We start from the raw sequence: 19,041 nt of genomic DNA, 5'->3' as shown, positions 1-19,041 counted from the left end.
CCAAAAATGCGGTATTTAGCAGCGTGAGCAACACCACAATCATTATTAAATTTTGACCTTTGTTGTGGTAGGGTTGTTAGAGGCTCCAGCAGCTGCAAGCTCAGTGTAATTCCTTCAATGAAGTAACCAACTTTTCACACATTTATGGCACTTGCGCTTCACCGGTTTACCATAAATGCAACCCTGAATACGGTACACAAGCCTGAAACGAATCAAAATTATGGTGGTTCTTATATGGCACTTTTTAAAATTTTTGATAATTTTTCATGAGATATCTCGCCAGTTGTGTTCCATTTCATGTGAAAATTAGCTGCATAAGATACCGGCTCAGTAGAATAAAGGAAACTGTGCCCCTAGGGCTTAAAAACAGACATAATGAGAAAAGGAAGACTACAATAAACTTTTTAAAATAATACTTTTGCATCGTAAGTTCGTTCATTACCTAATGCTAACCGGTTGTTTCGTTCAGTTTGCTTAGTTAACTCTCTTGTTGTTTACACAGACCACTTTGTTCAAGTGACGTGATGGGTATATGGACCGCACACAGATAGTAAGAGTAGGGACTAAGCTTTCTTTTCTTTTTACAACTTAACGTGGACTACCTCAGTGGTCATCAACTTTTACAGAAAGGTAGCAATCATAGCACGCAGTACTTCTTCTTCAGTTCTATGGAAAAGGACCTTTTGTCAAACACAAGTTCACAATTTGCAAATGTATTAATCAACTGTACATCGAAGAATCACATTGGGCAGGTAAGGGCGGATGATTTGTTGGGATATCTGACGCTTCTCGCCACGGGAGCAGGAAAAATCCAGACCAAAATTAAAAGCTTTGTATCACAAGCGAATAGAAACTGGTCAAAACAGCATACGCTAATGCTTTGGAGATCGTTGCTTTTTGAAGAAGATAGGCAGATCCACGACTGAAAAGAAGATCTAGGGTGGTCAATGGAATCGATGATTACAATGCCTCCAATGTGTCTTTACCAATTCCGAAAAATCCTTTACGTTATTTTATGCAAACTGGATCTCGTACACTTTTCGGCTGTTAATGATAGTTGGTGAATAATACAACCAGTCACAAATACTTTTGAAATCCTTTATTTCAGTTCCATATCTGATTTTGGGCTAATGTTTCTGTTTATTCTACCTATCTCTTGTTCTGTTCCCATGGCTACCTTTGATTCTCTTGAATCCAAACTGGAAACTGACAGCACCGTGAAGAAAATATTAAAAGCCTCCAAAATTATCGATAAGGGGGTTGAACAGTGTATTTCTAATAATATTTGAGTGTCTTTCTAATAGGTTTCACTTTAGTGAGTAATTTCTTAAGCCAGACCCTTCGTAGTAGCATGAAAATGAAAATTTTGTCAACACCAGTTCTTAAACTGAAATCTGTAAATGGCCCAACTGAGAGAGAGTTGTAGTTCATAAAAGACTGCAATGATGATTTACCAAAATCGATAAAGGGAAGTAGTGTGTGCTTTAGGTTGTATCCACATAGTGTTATACATTTCCAAGGCATAGGCACCGTAGCCAGTCCCAACACCGACTGAGAAAGCAGGAGGTTCACCAGCGACCAGGCGCTCTCTACAGTGACTCAAAGAGCGAAAGTAGTAACCTTCTCTGCTGTAATTCAATAAACAGAGACTAAAATGTGAGGTAAGACTCTTAAAGCTTGGTCGGCTATCTACCGAGGAGAATGTATTCTGATTTAACACATAGTCCTTCAGAATGGAGGGCGTGCAATGTTCTGGCTGCCCATCCATAGCAAAAGATTTGCAATTCATCATTTCCTAAGAAAAAGCCAGAAAGTTCTCAAAGATGGCAACAAGACCATGGTACAAGAAAACAAATTGGTGCTAAAGACAGTTTATGTATAGATACCTGGAATAAATGTGTTTTTAAAGCAAAGCAAACATAACATACAGAAAATATGAAATAAAGAAAAATAAATGGTGATGTAATCACAGAAAGAGGAAACAGAGTAACAAACGGTTTACATAATTATTCACTAATTTACACTTGAGATGAACAAATGCAATTAGAAGTGAGTGAAAGAGGTATTCTTATAGATGGTAAATGGAAAAGAAATGAAGATTCTTTTGTATGATTATATGATGGAAAGGGTAGCAAACGCTACATTTAGAATTGGTAGAGGACATTAACACATCATAGGAGGAAGAAAGACAATATCAAGTTTCTGAAATCTTTAATGACGAACTGCAAATCAAGCTTATAAATCTAGAAAAACCATTTTTTACATTAGAAGACTTAAATACAGAAACAGAAGAGGTACTGGTAGAGGATATAGTAGGCATACTGGGTTAGATGACGTTAATGAAAAGGCCTAAAAGGAATTTTTCTGTGCTTACTCAACTAAAAATTACAATTACACTCTTTAGAAGGAAATACATAGAGAAATACAACTTTAGCACAAGATGCACACACTCTGTAATAGCTAATAAATAAATATTAGAGATAATACATGCTCTCTCCACTTCCCAATTACTAGACTGAAAAATGGAAAAAATGGAGGAAACAAACCAATGTAAAGAAAATACAGGGACAAAACTCAAAATTTTATCTTCAATGGGAAGAAAGAACATGGAAATTACATCAAGAAAGATTTACATGCAAACTCCAAATGGTTGAAACTAAACACAATACTGAAGGAAAACTGGAAAAGGGAAGTATCAGACCAGAAAAGAGGTCTGAAAACATGAAACGAAAAAATAGCCAACAATATTAAAGAAAAACAAAATGCTTATAATGCCTATTTACAAACACCAGTGAAGCCTAGGATATATATAAACAGGTAATAAATAGTACAAAAATGTTGATAAAAAGGCATCATGCTGAATCCAGGAACATACAGATTGCTAATGGTTAACATGAAATTTATGGAAGACAGGACATAACATTTAAACTTATGAAATGAATTAAGATACAGCAAATACCTATTATAACAACAGAAAATCAATGCATAGAACATTATGGAAATTTAAGGAATGAAGAAGATAATGAAGAAAATTAGTAAATAAAAACTGGTAATAGCACTGTGGCTTGAATAGACATAAGTGAACTAAAAGGGCCCCTAAATGTAACAAAAAATAGGAATGCTACTGACCTGGATGGAAATAATGCTGTATTAAGCAAATATAGAGAAATCAGATTAGAATTTTGGTTTCTCAGTTTTCTGAATATGGGTTAGAAGAACTATTCCATACTGAATTTATTTCTGTATTTAAAAAACGGTAACAGGAAAGACTCAGTTAATTGCACATGGATAAGTTTACTAAGTACACGATACAAAACGTATCGAAAAATTGTTAATCGAAGACTGCAAAGTATAACTGATGCAGTAATTTCATGAGAACAATCAATGTCCGAGAAGCAATGAATTTTTGTGGAGGGATATTCACGCTATGATAACATATTCATAATAAGACCAATTATTGAGGAACTTCAGTAATTTGGCTTAGAAAGGCTTTCAGCATGTACTGAGTGTGAGGAAGCCTCTGATAAGGTAAAATGACACTTTCTGCAAAAATAATATAAAATATAAAGTTTTCCTTACACATTATTAATACAATAAAGAGTCTACAAAAATTCGAAAATGGTTACAATTACAGGTTAAAAAATTTTGGATGAAATTTTAGTAAACCAACATGTTTGACAATAGTATAGTCTATCCTAAATTTAATTGATTTAACTGTTGGTGACCTAGTTACAAGCTGAAAAGGTGAAAGAAAGGAAATAAAATACAATCTAGCTTAACATTAAATAATCTATTTGTGCTGATGATCAGATAATTATGAAGGAAACGGTAGATAACGTAGAAAGAGCAGTATAAAAATTGAGCCACAATCGAATATACTACAGTTTAGCTGTATAATCAAACACTTCAAAGATAATGGCTTTCAGACAGAAAATCCAGTCAGTTCAGAAGTAATAATAAATGAAATTATTTTAGAACACTTGAATTACCAAGACATTGACAACGAGGGTAATAAATTTCGAGCTATCTGGAGAACAATTTGAAGGGCTTACGAAAGGAAAACAAGAAACAGGTCATAAACGTAGTTATGGCTCTACCTATTCTTGTATATGGTTTCAAATCATGGACTACAACAAAAATGAAAAATTATGTATACAGGCAGCAGAGATTAAGTTCATGAGATATGTAAGGGGTTGTAATAAAATGGATAAAATAAATGTTTAAACAGATTTCTAAACCTTTTCAGCTAACGGGAAGACGGAAGAGAATAGAATGAAATGTTGATAGAATGACAGAAAAAAGACTACCAAAAATGATTAATTTTCGGTCGAATGAAAGGGAGAACTAGGTAGAATTGATAAAACGATGATACAAACCTGAACAGGTGACTAAAACACCTAATCTTTGGACAGAGAGAAGAGATCGATTCAGTTCCAATGCGGGCTGCTACGTTACTGGTGGGTTCATACATCACGTAAGTGTCAATGCTTTGAGAATCCCTGGAGGAAAAGTAGGAAATGTAGAAGTACAGAAATGGCGCTCTGGTGAGCATGATAATCATACAGTTCCTTAAAATCTATTTTTGTAGCCTCATATCAAATAAAAGTTATTACAACAGGTTTTATTTTCTAGGCAAGTAATCAATGACGACGGCTGGCAGATATGTGCCTCGACAAAGTGGTCTCTGGAATCTGTATGTGCACAGTATACTATGTCTCGACACCCACTGTACAATAAGTACATATGATTGGGGTGAAAGTATACAAACTCTGAACCAACACAATGGATGGAAGTGCGTGAAACAAAATTACATACGTTGTAAGGTGTCAGACAAATCCAACAACTTCCATTAAAACCCTGACATGATAAGCAAAACCAGTAGTATGTCACATAGCTCCAAATAAACCGTGACATTAAATTAACCGAAGCAATGCGAGTAACAAGTGAGCAAATGGAATACCACAGACTAACACAAGAATACCTAAATGCATGTCATACCTTCGCACCGTGAGAGAGACGCAGTTCCGAGTGGAGAAACGAGAACAGAAGCCGAGAGCAGAACCGTGTTAAGCTAGAAGGCCCTACGATAAGGGACGGACACCCACGTCGCCAGCTAACCACCAGGACCACCCCCAGCCCATGTTAAAAGCTAGAGCCCTCCAGAAGAACAGTATAGATCTTACGATAACACTAAAAGGGCCACACCAGCCGCATGTTTTAGCGTGAGACTTTTTCGCATCTGTGTTACGTTGCAAACGCTAAAAACATCGCCCCCCCACGAAAAGTATAACGTTTCTCATTGGATAGACAGAATTTTTGTAGGTGGAGCTTAAGGTTAACATTGAGACCCTGATTTGTCAGATGAAAACACAGTGATAGTTTTTTCTTAAACCAACTTCAGTAAATTGTAGTATGGAGAGGTTAGTGCAGAGTTGCTTCCGAGCTTCCGAGACAGAGAGCTGTATGGAGCTGCGCTGGCTGCCGCCCCCTGACGAACACCAGCAAGGTAATGAACGCAAGTGATGCCGCATTTTTGAGCGCATAAGGCTTCACTCAGAACTGCAGAAGTCTCGTCTGTTACTTTTGGCGTAATACTAGTGTCTGGCGTCTCCTTACCAGCAACAGGTCCCAGGTTCAAACTAGTCAATTCCCTAAGAAACACGCTCAGAGCATTGTTGCACAAAAGTGGTAGGGAGATGCGACATAGAACAACAGACACTATGCAGAATGTTTGAGAATTGCGACCCTGCCAGGATGGTAAAATACCATGATGGAAGGTCGACCACATGCCTAACTAGGGCAGAAAAATAACTTGTTGAACAATTTTTGTAACAAAATTTTTTTCCTAAAGTTGTAAATAGTGGGAAACAATAGCTGCAGTGATAGATAGTAAGAAAGTATTCAATAGAACGTGAGACATTCTAGCAGAGACAATAGTATAATTAAGTTATGAATTTTAATATTGTTAGAATTAAGTTTTCTCTCCAATGCAAGCGCACAGGTGGCGGATACATCGTTGACAAGTTGGTTCTGACCCAACAAGTAAGTGAATGGGTAGTCAAGTCGTATGTGCAAAAAGTTTATGAAACGCGTCGGATCGTATGAGCGCATGTTGACGCGAAGTAGGGCGCGTGAATTGCTTTTAAAACAGAAAATAAGGGATTCGTAAAGATTAGCAATGGAAGATCGAGACCTTGACCGAATTCAGGTAGAGACCCAACATGAAGATGGACAGAGAATGAAAGACAGTACAACAGACGATGCAGTATCGCGAGAAATAGGACAAATAACGCACCATAACGAGGATAATGTACGCCAAGGCACAGAAAACCTAGGTCAGCATACGACAGAGGAGCAAGAAAGTAGAGAGACAGCCGATGACGATTCTAACTTGCGTCTTGAATACGTAGAACCCATAGTACAAGTAACCAGAGCTCCCTCACGACAGAGTACAAGGAATTCGAGCAGAAACGTGTCACCTTACAGTTCAATGCAATCGGTTGCAAACCAACACTTGGGCGAAAACACAGAGCGCAGGACGTCGGAAGAAAACGCAATAGGACCCTCCGATCTGGCAGAATTATTACAATTAATGACGGAAACCATGACAAGGCAAAATAAAGAAATAGCGAACCAAATTAAAATTCAGAATGCAGAAACGACGAAACATATTCCAGAAACCACGAGACAAATGCGTTCGATTAAAGAACAAAACAAAAAAATTCACTTACACCTAAGTCATATTGAAGACGAGGCAAAAGAATCTCGAGAAGTGATAGGAAATTTAATAACAAGTGACAATCAATTGAGAACAGACACTGACAAGGTACAAGCGGACGTATAAACATTGCGTAATGACATTCAGGACGAGATAAAAACATTACGTAACAACACCCAGGGAGAAGTCACGAAACTAGAGAAATAGATAAAAGTAATTACTAGACAAGCAGCAGGTACAGCGCGTGAAATTGTTGAAAACAGTGTGTTACACAAACGTATCACAAAAGCAGCGCTGAAAAGATATGATAACCGCATAGTCAAAATAGAAGCGCAAACGAAGCGACAATTTCAGAAATTGCGAACAGAGTTGTATTGAAGAGCGTAGTGAACAGGATCGAACAAGCACTGAGTCTCCAACCACATCCGTATCTGTAACAGCACCGGAAAAACAAGCAATTAACGAAGATATCATGCATTTTCGATTCCAATCACAGGCGGAAAATAACATACGTGAAATCAGACAGCCTGCACCGCAACAAACACGTTTCGAAATTCTTGATGAACAAACGGCACCACAAACACATGCAGAACCACAAATGTATGTGTCAAGACAGTTTGGATCGTGCAATGAAGCAGCAAGTTTAGCCAGACAAGATACCGAACCAATATCTGACAATGGAAAGCCAGGTCGCGAAGAGTACAGTGCAATGCATTCAGCTACACGTTCACAACCGATGGAAGAAAATTACTGCGTACCACTCCAACGATACTATGCAAGGGTAGGCGAAAGTTACAGTGGACAATATCCAATGGATCTACCACAACCGGAAAGAACGACGGGAGAAATGATCAGAAACAAAAATGGCGAAGAGTAGCGAATTTCATATGGAACTATGACGAAGTACGACAACGATCATTTCCTCACAGTCAGAAAATTTCGACCCTTTCGAGAAGGAAACTCATTACATCCACGAACTTTTATTTATCAATTCCGGGTAGGATTACCAGAACACTGGACGCTAGCACACAAATTAGACTTTATATGTGCACACATGTCAGGAACAGTCGCAGAAACCATGCAGAATGTTGCAGCGACATGCCGATCGTACGAAGATTTCAGAGAGAAGTTTCTCTCACGATATTGGTCCAGCGAAGCATAGAACAGAGTGAAGTACGAATTATTACAGAACCCATATTTTGGAAATTCAGGAGAGAAGAGTCCCGTGAAATTTTTCGAATTAATGGCAAAGAAAAATCAATGCTTAGATGTACCATACAGTGACGGAGAGTTGATTAAATTATGCGCGATGAAGTTACCATTGAAACACCAGCAATCATTAGTAGGTCGCGGAGGCAATGACGTCGAAGCATTTAAAGGTATTCTAAGAGAACTAGAGTTCATATTGTCGGAAAATGACGCAAGAAACGACGAAGCGCACGTGAAAACGAAAGCAAAAAGCAGTGGAATCCACAAGACACAGTACGAAGAAACAATAATTACGAACCACGAGATAACTTCGCACCAAGAAACGACAATAGATTTCAACAAATAACCGGTTATGGATTTAGAAGATAATACGGCAATAACTGTAATTCACCCAGGAACGGCAACAACTATTACGGAGGGAATAACGACAACCGGAACGGGTATTGGAGAACCAATAGTCCGACAAATTACCAACAAAGAAACCAATATCAACAAGCTGAACAAGAAAAGAGAATACAGATAGAAGAGGTGGAGGTAAGACCACCAAACCCCGATAAACGTTCGAATTGACAGCTAAGCGCCCATGCCAAAGAGAATGACGCACAGACCCAGGACAATTGTAGCGCCTTGAACAGAGAAGTAAATACCTTATCACGAGAAAAGAAGAAGGAAGAAACAAATCCGCAGGGACCAGATGAAAACGAAGACAGGAAAATAACAATATCGTGTTGGGAAGAAATTAATTGGGAGAATACTGACGAGGAAGATGAATTACCAGAGACATGCACAACGAATGTAGGAGGACAGGACGAAGTAATGAGTACTGCAGAGCTATTTGAAATGGAAACCAGGGAAAGCGAATTCAATGAAGATAATGCGCAGTCGACAGAAGGTGAAAATAAGTTACTAGTTGGCACACAACCCAAAGAAGGAAGTTATGAAGCGATAATTAGCGCATTTAGATGCGATTATGTGGAAGTAGCGACGAAGAAGGAGAAGATAGACGAGGATGAGTAAAAAGTAGAGGATGTTGAAGAAAACGTAAATGAAGGAAGAAATAGAGAAGAGGAAATAAAAGAGAGAGAAGTAGCAGTCGCAGCTTATCCTACAGAAAGTTCGAATTCACAAGGGAAGTTCCTGAAAAGACTCATGTATGATTCAGTGGAGGATTCATTGTTGCAAGAAGAAGAAGAACAGAACCAACCCTTTCAAATTCAGCCAATTGTGAAGGCCATGGTAAAGAATATCCCAGTCAATATTGTAATTGATAGCGGAAGTGAACTGACTGCGATCTCAGAAAATTTATTCATGTAGTGTAATGCCAATGAGGAATTGCCAATTCTGAAAACACGTAAGATTAAAGTAAGAGGTCCTATTAGAAACAGTGCTGCGGAAGTTACGAGACAAACTAGGTTAACTCTTTTGTCCCAAGGTCAAAAGGTCGAAGCCAGCTTCGTGATTATACCTAAACTAACTGCAGATTTGATTATAGGTGCAGATTTTTTAAATGAGAGACGAACGATAATAGATATGGGGAAAGGTAGCGTAACATTCGGGAATGTCACACTTATCTTTGAGCAAAAGCTAAAATTAGAAGAAATACCAGTTATAAACAAACAATTAAGAATGACGCGAGATAAAGAGGATGAAGAATTAGAATGGTATGCACAAAAGGGGGAATCGCCTCAACTCTTGTTAGAAGTCCATAAATAAATCGACGAAAGATTGCAAGAAGTTCAAGGTATTTTGGAACACAGTAAAAGAGAATTAGAGGGTATTTTACGAGATAAGGCAGAGGTATTTTTACCTAAGACTGGCAGTATTGAACACTTTAAGTACAAGTTTGAACTAAAACAGCACAAACCATTTAGAGTGCCACCCTATACAATCCCATTCAGCTACAGGAATAAAGTATTCCAGGAGATATCTAAAATGTTAGATGATGATATTATTGAACCAGCTACCTCCACATATAACAGCCCGCTCCATATTGTACAAATACGAGATGGGAGCATCAGGTTAGTGCCTGATTCCACACAGATCAACACAATCATAATCACTGAGACAGATCGCCCAGAAAAATTAGAGGAATTGATACAAAACTTCCACGGTGCTAAGATATTTTCATCAATTTATTTATGGAGTAGTTTCTGGCAAATAGAATTGGCCCAGAATGTAGAAAATTTACAGCAAATTTCGTATTCGGTAGATGTTACCAGTTTAAACGATTGCCATTTGGTTTAAACAAGTCATCAGCAGCGTTTATGAGGGGATTTAATACCATACTCAGTCCTGAAATTTTACAAAGAACTACATTGTTATGTTAATGATGTGATTATAGCAAAACCCTCTTGGGAACATCACAACGACACATTAAATCAGTTTTTACAGATCATGAAAGAGCATGGAGTCACAGTAAATATAACAAAATCCTAATTTGGAAGGCGAGAGGTCAAATTTCTAGGACACATAATTTCAGAGAAAGGGGTAATGCCCGACCCAGAAAAACTAACGGCAATCAAAGAATTCTGGACTCCATATAATAAGAAAATTTTCAGAGGATTTCTAGGTCTCACCGGATTCTATAAAAAATTTATTTGGATCGACTCTCTCGCAACACCACACCTATGTGCATTGACTGGAAAAAACACGACATGGGTATGGGATCAACAAGCCAATGAAGAATTTTTAAAAGTGAAAAACGCACTAACAACAGCACCGATATTAGCACATCCTGATCTAACACAAAATTTTTGTATGGCCACTGATAGCGCGAAAACAGGTTTAGGAGTTGTTTTGTTCCAAGAATACAAACAGGCAGAGCTAAGATCATATAGAACAATTGCATTTGCCAGTCAGGTACTCACAAAAAGCGAGAAAAACTATTCAGTCACGGAGCTGGAAGCAGTGGCCATTGTATGGGGCTTCCAACGTTTTCGATACTTCCAATTCGGAAGAAAAACTAAAGTATACACTGACCACAAAGCATTAGAATATCTGTTATCCGCCAAACGAACTCATGGGAGGTTAGCCAGATGGATGTTAATAGTACAAGTATTTGACTTCACTGTTACACATACCAGGACCAGCGAATGTATTAGCAGATGCATTATCACAATGTCCACAGGGTGCATCCAATAAGATAGGTTTGGAAGCAGCAGAAGATCAGTTTACATTGTACTACATGAAACAAGTACCTTTCGAAAACTACATTACGACAGCATTGAAAAACATAGGCAAAGAACAGGACAAGGATCCCGAAATACTAGGAATCAAACACAAGTGGAGAAGTAAGGATTTTCCAGACATTCGACAGCACTAACTCGTAAAAAACAATGTTTTATTTTTTAGACGAAATGTTGAAACGAATGAATGTTTAGTTTATGTCCCAGATGATCTAATTAATAGGTACGTGTGGTATACACATTTAAGTAATGGCCACTTTGGACCAAAGAAATGCTTTTTAAAAATAAAACAAACAAGCCATTTTCCTAATATGGAAAGACGAATTAGAACAGTATTAGTCAAATGCAAAAAATGTATGAGGGCTAAACACGTCACTTTCCAAAGCAAACCACCTATGTTTCCAATAATCCCTAAAAAATTAAAACAAATAGCTGCAACAGCTTTGATGGGGCCCCTCCCACGCACAAAAAATGAATATATTTTCATATTTGTCGTTTTGGAACTTACTTCTAAATATGTTACCTTGACACCATTAAAATGGGCAACAGGTCTTACTATAAGTAAAACATTTAGACAAGATTTTCTCAGACAAGTAGGTCGAGTGGAACGAATAATTTCGGATAATGGCCCACAATACAAATCAGTGCAATGGCAGAACACAAAACAACACAAAATAAAACTCATCTACAAATCTAAGTACAAACCTAGCGTATATCCAGCAGAACAATCTATCAAGGGCATAGGCACTTTCTGCCGATTATATGCAGGCAAAAGACACATCACTTGGGATGTATACCTTAAACATTTTCAAGAAGTAATAAATGAAATGCCACATAGCACTACACTACTACGTCCAGTTACTGTACTTAAAAATATTGAATCCCCAAACATAACCAGAGCAAATGTTAGATTTCCTATTGTACCACGTAGACAGCACAAACAAGTCATAGCAACAGCTCTCTCCAACATCAGAAAGGCAGCCATTAAAAGAAAAGAAAGAGGAGATAGAACAGCAACTAAAAGAACATTCTCAGAAGGGTAGAAAGTATTTGTAAAAACACACCAACTCTCCAGCAAACAGAAACACAAAATACATAAGTTTTACGCTGCATACAAAGGACCTGTCATAATTAGCCGAATTTCTCATGATAATGCTGTGGAACTAATGAACCCAAAAACAGGCAAAACCTTAGGACTTCACCATGTGAGCCATATCAAAAAGTTTGAAAATTAATTTCATTACTGGTAAATAATCAGCATAATATTTCAAGATTATGTTACAGATAAGATCGTCAGTAGAAAGAAGAATAAAGAGAGAGAAAGGTGGGGAAAAGAAAGTAGTTTCAATAAAAACAAAAACAAAAATAACACTAATAGTACCATAGATTAAGGTGAAGGGATAAAGCGTAGATAGTCTAACAGCATGAAATACTAATGCTGTACACCACGACACTACACAAAAATAAAAAAGGAATTTGAGGATTCTTGTAGAAGCTAAGACTCAAAATATCTTAGAATTGTAACATGGAAAGGGTACCAAAATTTGTGAAGCTTTTTAAGAAGGCGTAAAACAATGTAGGTACTAGACATATGTTGGATGATTATAAGTAAAACTTTTTGTAAGAACCATTGTAAAAACTCCAGCAAAGACCAGGTGCAACGACCCACAAGTTGCAATGCGAGAAGTATCAAGAAAGAAAAGGACGTAATTAGCAAGACACAATTCCTACAAAGCAGAAGCATCAAGAGACCGGAAAGGACAGCGAGACCAACAGAGGGCCCTTGTAGCTGAAGTGGACAGTAAATCTGCTGAACCACAGAGTGGCGGAATCCTGCTGAGACAGAACACGGAACCACAGAGTGGTGGAACAAGGAATGCCAAGAGGGTCTTGGAACACCCTGAATCAGTGGAGCGAGCAAAAAATGGCCTGACGAGAAGACCGCTTGGGCAAGCCACCACTGGCAAAAAAATAATATGTGTAAAAGTCACACTACTGTTATTCAACAGCACGCTGATGCACGAAACTGAAGAAAACTTCCACAAAGTAAAAATGACAATCCCAAACAATTTATCAAACTGTTACTAAGAGGAGAACTTCAAAGGGACTAGTTATCAATAAATATTTCCATATCCTGCCCAGAGAAGAACCAAGAATCAAGTAAGAAGCAGAGAAAGCAGGAAGAACAGAAGTTGAAGATTCGCAAGATTGAGACCAAGAAACAAGACGGGTGAAGAATAGACGACATACCTTCCCAAATCCCTATCCTATTGTAAACTAGTCGTCTGCGAAGTATTACAACGAAAAACGACTGTTTTCAGCGACACATAACGATGACTTTCACGCATACAAAGCCAGTAAACCACGAGATTCTGCACTCACAGCTCCATTCCATTATGGGACCTCCACAACAGCAACACACACTTGCAAAGCCAACAAGGAACGACGAACGAAGCTGTACGTCAAATACTTGCCCACATCCATCTTGCTCAAGTCCATCATCTTCGTGCAAAATCATTCGCCAACCTCAAGCTTAAACATTCATAGGATTGTGTGAATGTGTGAGATCAAATTATGTGATGTAGGAATTGTGCAAAAGAAACGTGTGAAAAACTAAATAAGTTAAGCACACCAGACACCTAATAAACTACAAAATACTAGTCATTTACTATGGACTTAAGTAAAAAATAGACTATCGATAAAAATAAGTCATTAGTTCTTAAATGGACAGTATATAAAGATCAAAAGTAAGGCATAATAAACACTAAAACTATATGCCACTTACTTTCTCCTCATAATAATAAAAGAATAACTATATTTTATTTAGTTTCTCCTTATAAAAACAAAGAATAAAAAAATTATCTTGTTGAATGTTTTCCCTTTTTTTTTACATTTGTACCATTTGTTAGGATAATATCTCAATACTTGTGTATGTAGATTTCTTTGTCAAAGCAATTCTTGGAAATAATTCTTATTTGTTAGTGTAACAATGTTGAAATGAGTGTCTAGAAACAAAAACAATTTACTTGTACATAAAATTTCAAAATGTGTTAGCAATAGATTTTACTAAATTACTACATTTATAAGAAAAAAAAATATTTCTAAGAAAATCGATGTGAAAGACTCCTCACCTTCGATAACAAACTTCTTAAAAAACAAACTTCACACTTAAATAAAGAAAGGAAATAATCAAAAATTAACAGTAATAATAATAGCATAAAAATATTCTTTTCTTCTCAATATAAACATATTTTTGAGAATAATGTGGAAGAATATGGAAATATCACTGAGTAATACAAACTAGCATAGAACCAGAATAATGTGGCTGAACAGTAGGCAACAAAATTTAGATAAAGGAATAATTTTTGACTGACTTACACTACGATTCAATCATTGCCTAACTTCAGTGCAAAAATTACGTTTGAAGGGTGGTGATATGTAAGGTGTCAGGCAAATCCAACACCTTCCATGAAAACCCTGACATGATAAGCAAATCACATAGCTCCAAATAAATCGTGACATTAAATTAACCAAAGTAATACGAGTAACGAGTGAGCAAATGGAATACCACAGACTAACACAAGAATGCCTAAATGCATGTCATACCTTCCCACCGTGAGACAGATGCAGTTCCGAGGGGAGAAACGAGAACAGAAGCCGACAGCAAAACCGTGTTAACCTAGAAGGCCCTACGATAAGGGACGGACACCCACGTCGCCAGCTAACCACCAGGACCACCCCCAGCCCTTGTTAAAAGCGAGAGCCCTCCAGAAGAACAGTATAGATCTTACGATAACACTAAAAGGGCCACACCAGTTGCATGTTTTAGCGTGAGACTTTTTCGAGTCTCTGTTACGTTGCAAACGTTAAAAACATTGCCCCACCACGAAAAATATAACGTTTCTCATTGGATAGACAGAATTTCTGTAGGCAGAGCTTAAGATTAACATTGAGACCCTGATTTGTCAGATGAAAACAGAGCCAGATAGTTTTTTTTTTAACCAACTTCGGTAAATTGTAGTATGGAGAAGTTAGTGGAGAGTTGTTTCCGAGACAGAGAGCTGTATGGAGCTGCGCCGGCCGCCGCCACCTGACGAACACCGACAAGGTAATGAACGCACAAAATGCCGCATTTTTGAGCGCATAAGGCTTCACTCAGAACTGCAGAAGTCTCGTCTGTTACATCGCCTTTTGGCGTAATACTAGTGTCGATCATCACTTGAAGCTCATGGTATTCACATTTGCTACGTAAGTTAAAATCTGAAACGCGATGATTTTTCTGTTATATAATTATTGAGAAGCCACATCAGCCACTGTAATTTACGACAAGTCAGATAAGTAATTAAAGATAACTGAGGATCACTGTAGACCATTTTGATAGTTTTCTCTTTTATGAAACTGAATTTAAACCTAGATTACAGATGTGATATGGCAAAGGTCATCCTTCGATGCATTGTAGAACTTGGAAACCCACTTGGGGAATATTCGTTCACATTTTTGTTGAACGCAATTGGTTTTTATCATCCTGTATTAACATATTTCATTTTATCAAAGTGCAAATTATAAACAATGTTTTGTGAGTAGAATAAAATTTCCAATGGTAAACTTAACTGCTTTTTCGACGCTATTTTACCTGCTAACTAAAAATAGGAAAGCCTTGAACCCCTTCCACTAAATTTAGTTAGTATTAAGATTCTTTTACAGGGAGTGCAGTGGAGCTGACGCAGAAATCATTAAGTATTTGTTTATATTATCGTTTTCTCACTGAACTCTTCTGAACTCTACACGTCATGTGTGGTCTGGCGTCTCCTTACCAGCAACAGGTCCCAGGTTCAAACTAGTCAATTCCCTAAAAAACACGCTCAGAGCGTCGTTGCGCGAAAGTGGTAGGGAGACGCGACATAGAACAACAGACACCACGCAGAACGTTAGAACATCACGACATGGCAGTTGACAAGAAATAAGGTTATCAAAACATTCGCTATCAACGCTACCAGAACGACTGGGATTTAAATAAAATAGTCATTTGACTCTACAGCTCTTCTAAAGGGAACTAACACTACGATTTAGGATCGAGATACCTTTTGTAGTTAACATACAGGTAAACTACCTATTGGCCATACACATTTTGATTTTGTAACAAGTTTCACCCATGAAACGCGAGCAACATCGAATAATTTAAAATCTTTTCCACGTAATTACCAGCCAGGTATAACAACTGTTACGACTTATTTAAACAGGGAAACAGTCTTGGTGGCAAATCAGTGATAATTTAATAACACGTTTCATCCTTTGAGGCATAAGTAGGGAGAACTTACGTTGTCTTCATCGAAATGTCCGAGATAGGGCGTGGTCGTATAAAGGAAATATCGCGATACGAATATTTTAATGTTGTAGACAAAAGGGACAAAAAGTGCAAAGCCGCCGGAGCATAATCGTAAACCTTTTCATGAAAACATCAGCATTCGCAGACGTAGAAGCGCATAATTAGGACCACGCTTACCAATGTTAAGAGTGTAGCATTAGTTTCCTCAAAACAGACATGTAACCATATATGTCGAATTGTAGGACAACTGTATGGTACGTGAAGTTTAGTAAGGGTAACTTCAACTTGTTGACACAGATTGACATAACATAGAGATTACTATATTTAAGATATGATGAACAGTTACAATAACCAACAATAAAATCTACAAATGTTTAAGCGGAATTACAGATAAAAGAAAGAAGATGAATAAAAGGAAAACATAGTGACCTGCAAGAGTCCTGGCATAGATTTTTGTAACATACAGCGTATAGAATATCATGAACCGCCAAATCAGATAAGATATTATTAATCTGCGAGGCAAATAATTTTGAGGAGGATTAAGAGTTGTTGTTGTTGTTGTGGTCTTCAGTCCTGAGACTGGTTTGATGTAGCTCTCCATGCTACTCTATCCTGTGCAAGCTTCTTCATCTCTCAGTACCTACTGCAACCTACATCCTTCTGAATCTGCTTAGTGTATTCATCTATTGGTCTCCCTCTACGATTTTTACCCTCCACGCTGGCCTCCAATGCTAAATTTGTGATCCCTTGATGGCTCAAAACATGTCCTACTAACCGATCCCTTCTTCTAGTCAAGTTGTGCCACAAACTTGTCTTCTCCCCAATCCTATTCAATACCTCCTCATTAGTTATGTGATCTACCCACCATATCTTCAGCATTCTTCTGTAGCACCACATTTCGAAAGCTTCTATTCTCTTCTTGTCCATACTAGTTATCGTCCATGTTTCACTTCCATACATGGGTACACTCCATACAAATACTTTCAGAAACGACTTCCTGACACTTAAATCTATACTCGATGTTAACAAATTTCTCTTATTCAGAAACGATTTCCTTGCCATTGCCAGTCTACATTTTATATCCTCTCTACTTCGACCATCATTAGTTATTTTACTCCCTAAATAGCAAAACTCCTTTACTACTTTAAGTGTCTCATTTCCTAATTTAATTCCCTCAGCGTCACCCGATTTAATTTGACTACATTTCATTATCCTCGTTTTGCTTTTGTAAATAAACAGAGATCGAAAAATCAGATATAAAATACTAAGCCCCCATTGTATGCAGACAAGTATGCAAGAATACTCTCATCCAAGTAGCAACAGAGGCAAGAAAATTAGCGAAGACAACAGTAAAAAATAGCAGTTCACTGTGGCAACCAAAATGCGCTAAATCGGTAAGTTTTGAAATTACTCATCTTTTTTCTTTTAGTGAATTTTATTTATAGTTGAACTCCGTGACTGTTCCTTTATAGGGCGGAGAAAAATTTCCGCTACCAGTCACATTAAAAGATTATTTATTCGTTACACGACCGGTTTCGGGCTTTTTCCCATCTTCAGGTGTTAATACATTCGTGTACATGTTTATATTGCTGGAGATAACTGTGTAAATACAAAGAAAACTATTTGCTGGATACAAGTGGAACAACTGTAAGTGGCAAGGCAGCATTTGTCGAAAATATATACGTACTTTCATACAGATGAGAAATCATTATTGTAATTACGCTGTGGTGACAGTTTTTCCTCTTGGCAACATTGTCAAGATTTATTTGTTTTGTAAATAAAAACCGTCTTTTCTTGCTGCATTGTAATTTATTTCGACCAGATTTGGGTCGTGACTTTTTTACGCTAAGACATCTTCAGTGGGATCTAAAACTACACAGCTTCGTTTTGATATGTGTCAGTTTCAGTTCAAGTAGCGTTTATTTATGTAAATATCTAGTTACCTACAGTTCTTCGCGTCTTTGGTTGGCATATACGTTTCCTCTCATATGGTCTGGAGATCACACTACCAGTACATTTACGAAACATAAGCACTTTTTATATTCCGAACTTTTTCCTTCACACTGTTCATCCCGTTTACCCTAATTTTTGTGGTGCACAAGTTATAGATGTTTGTTCGAAAACTGTGCTTTTAAAGGCGTAAATATTGTGAGTTCTCAGTGTCTCATCCTCTTTCGTTTGCTTACCTACATGTTGGCAACCTAACGACGCATTTGCTGAAAACTAACAACTATCCATGATGTTTGTATCTGTGTCTGTGTGTGTGTGTGTGTGTGTATGTGTGTGTGTGTGTTTGTGTGTGTGTGTGTGATTGTGTGCAGTGTGGGGAGGAGGCGGTTGTCCAGTGTGAGTCGTAGAGTGTTGAATACGAATGTAACCGCTGTCTCTCTCTCTCTCTCTCTCATTCACACACACACACACACACACACTGATATAAACATCATGAATATACCTAGCTTTCAGCGTATACGTCATGAGGTTGGCGACATGTAGGTAAACAAACCAAAGACGCTGTGAGACACAGTGAACTCAGAGTATTTTCGCATCTGAAAGCACAGTTTTCGAACAAATATTTTTGTCATAAGAGTAATTGTGCACCACGA

General features: G+C 37.6%; 1 protein-coding gene across 1 annotated transcript in view; it reads right to left on the bottom strand.

Annotated features, from left to right (window-relative positions):
* LOC124776367 (probable cytochrome P450 6a13) overlaps positions 1–19,041 on the bottom strand; it is a 75,615-nt gene that overhangs the window by 15,564 nt on the left and 41,010 nt on the right. The gene's annotated exons all lie outside the window — the stretch shown is intronic.

This window comes from Schistocerca piceifrons, chromosome 2, assembly GCF_021461385.2.
Source record: "Schistocerca piceifrons isolate TAMUIC-IGC-003096 chromosome 2, iqSchPice1.1, whole genome shotgun sequence".
Classification (NCBI taxonomy): domain Eukaryota; kingdom Metazoa; phylum Arthropoda; class Insecta; order Orthoptera; family Acrididae; genus Schistocerca; species Schistocerca piceifrons.
This window is presented reverse-complemented; position numbering and strand designations above follow the sequence as displayed.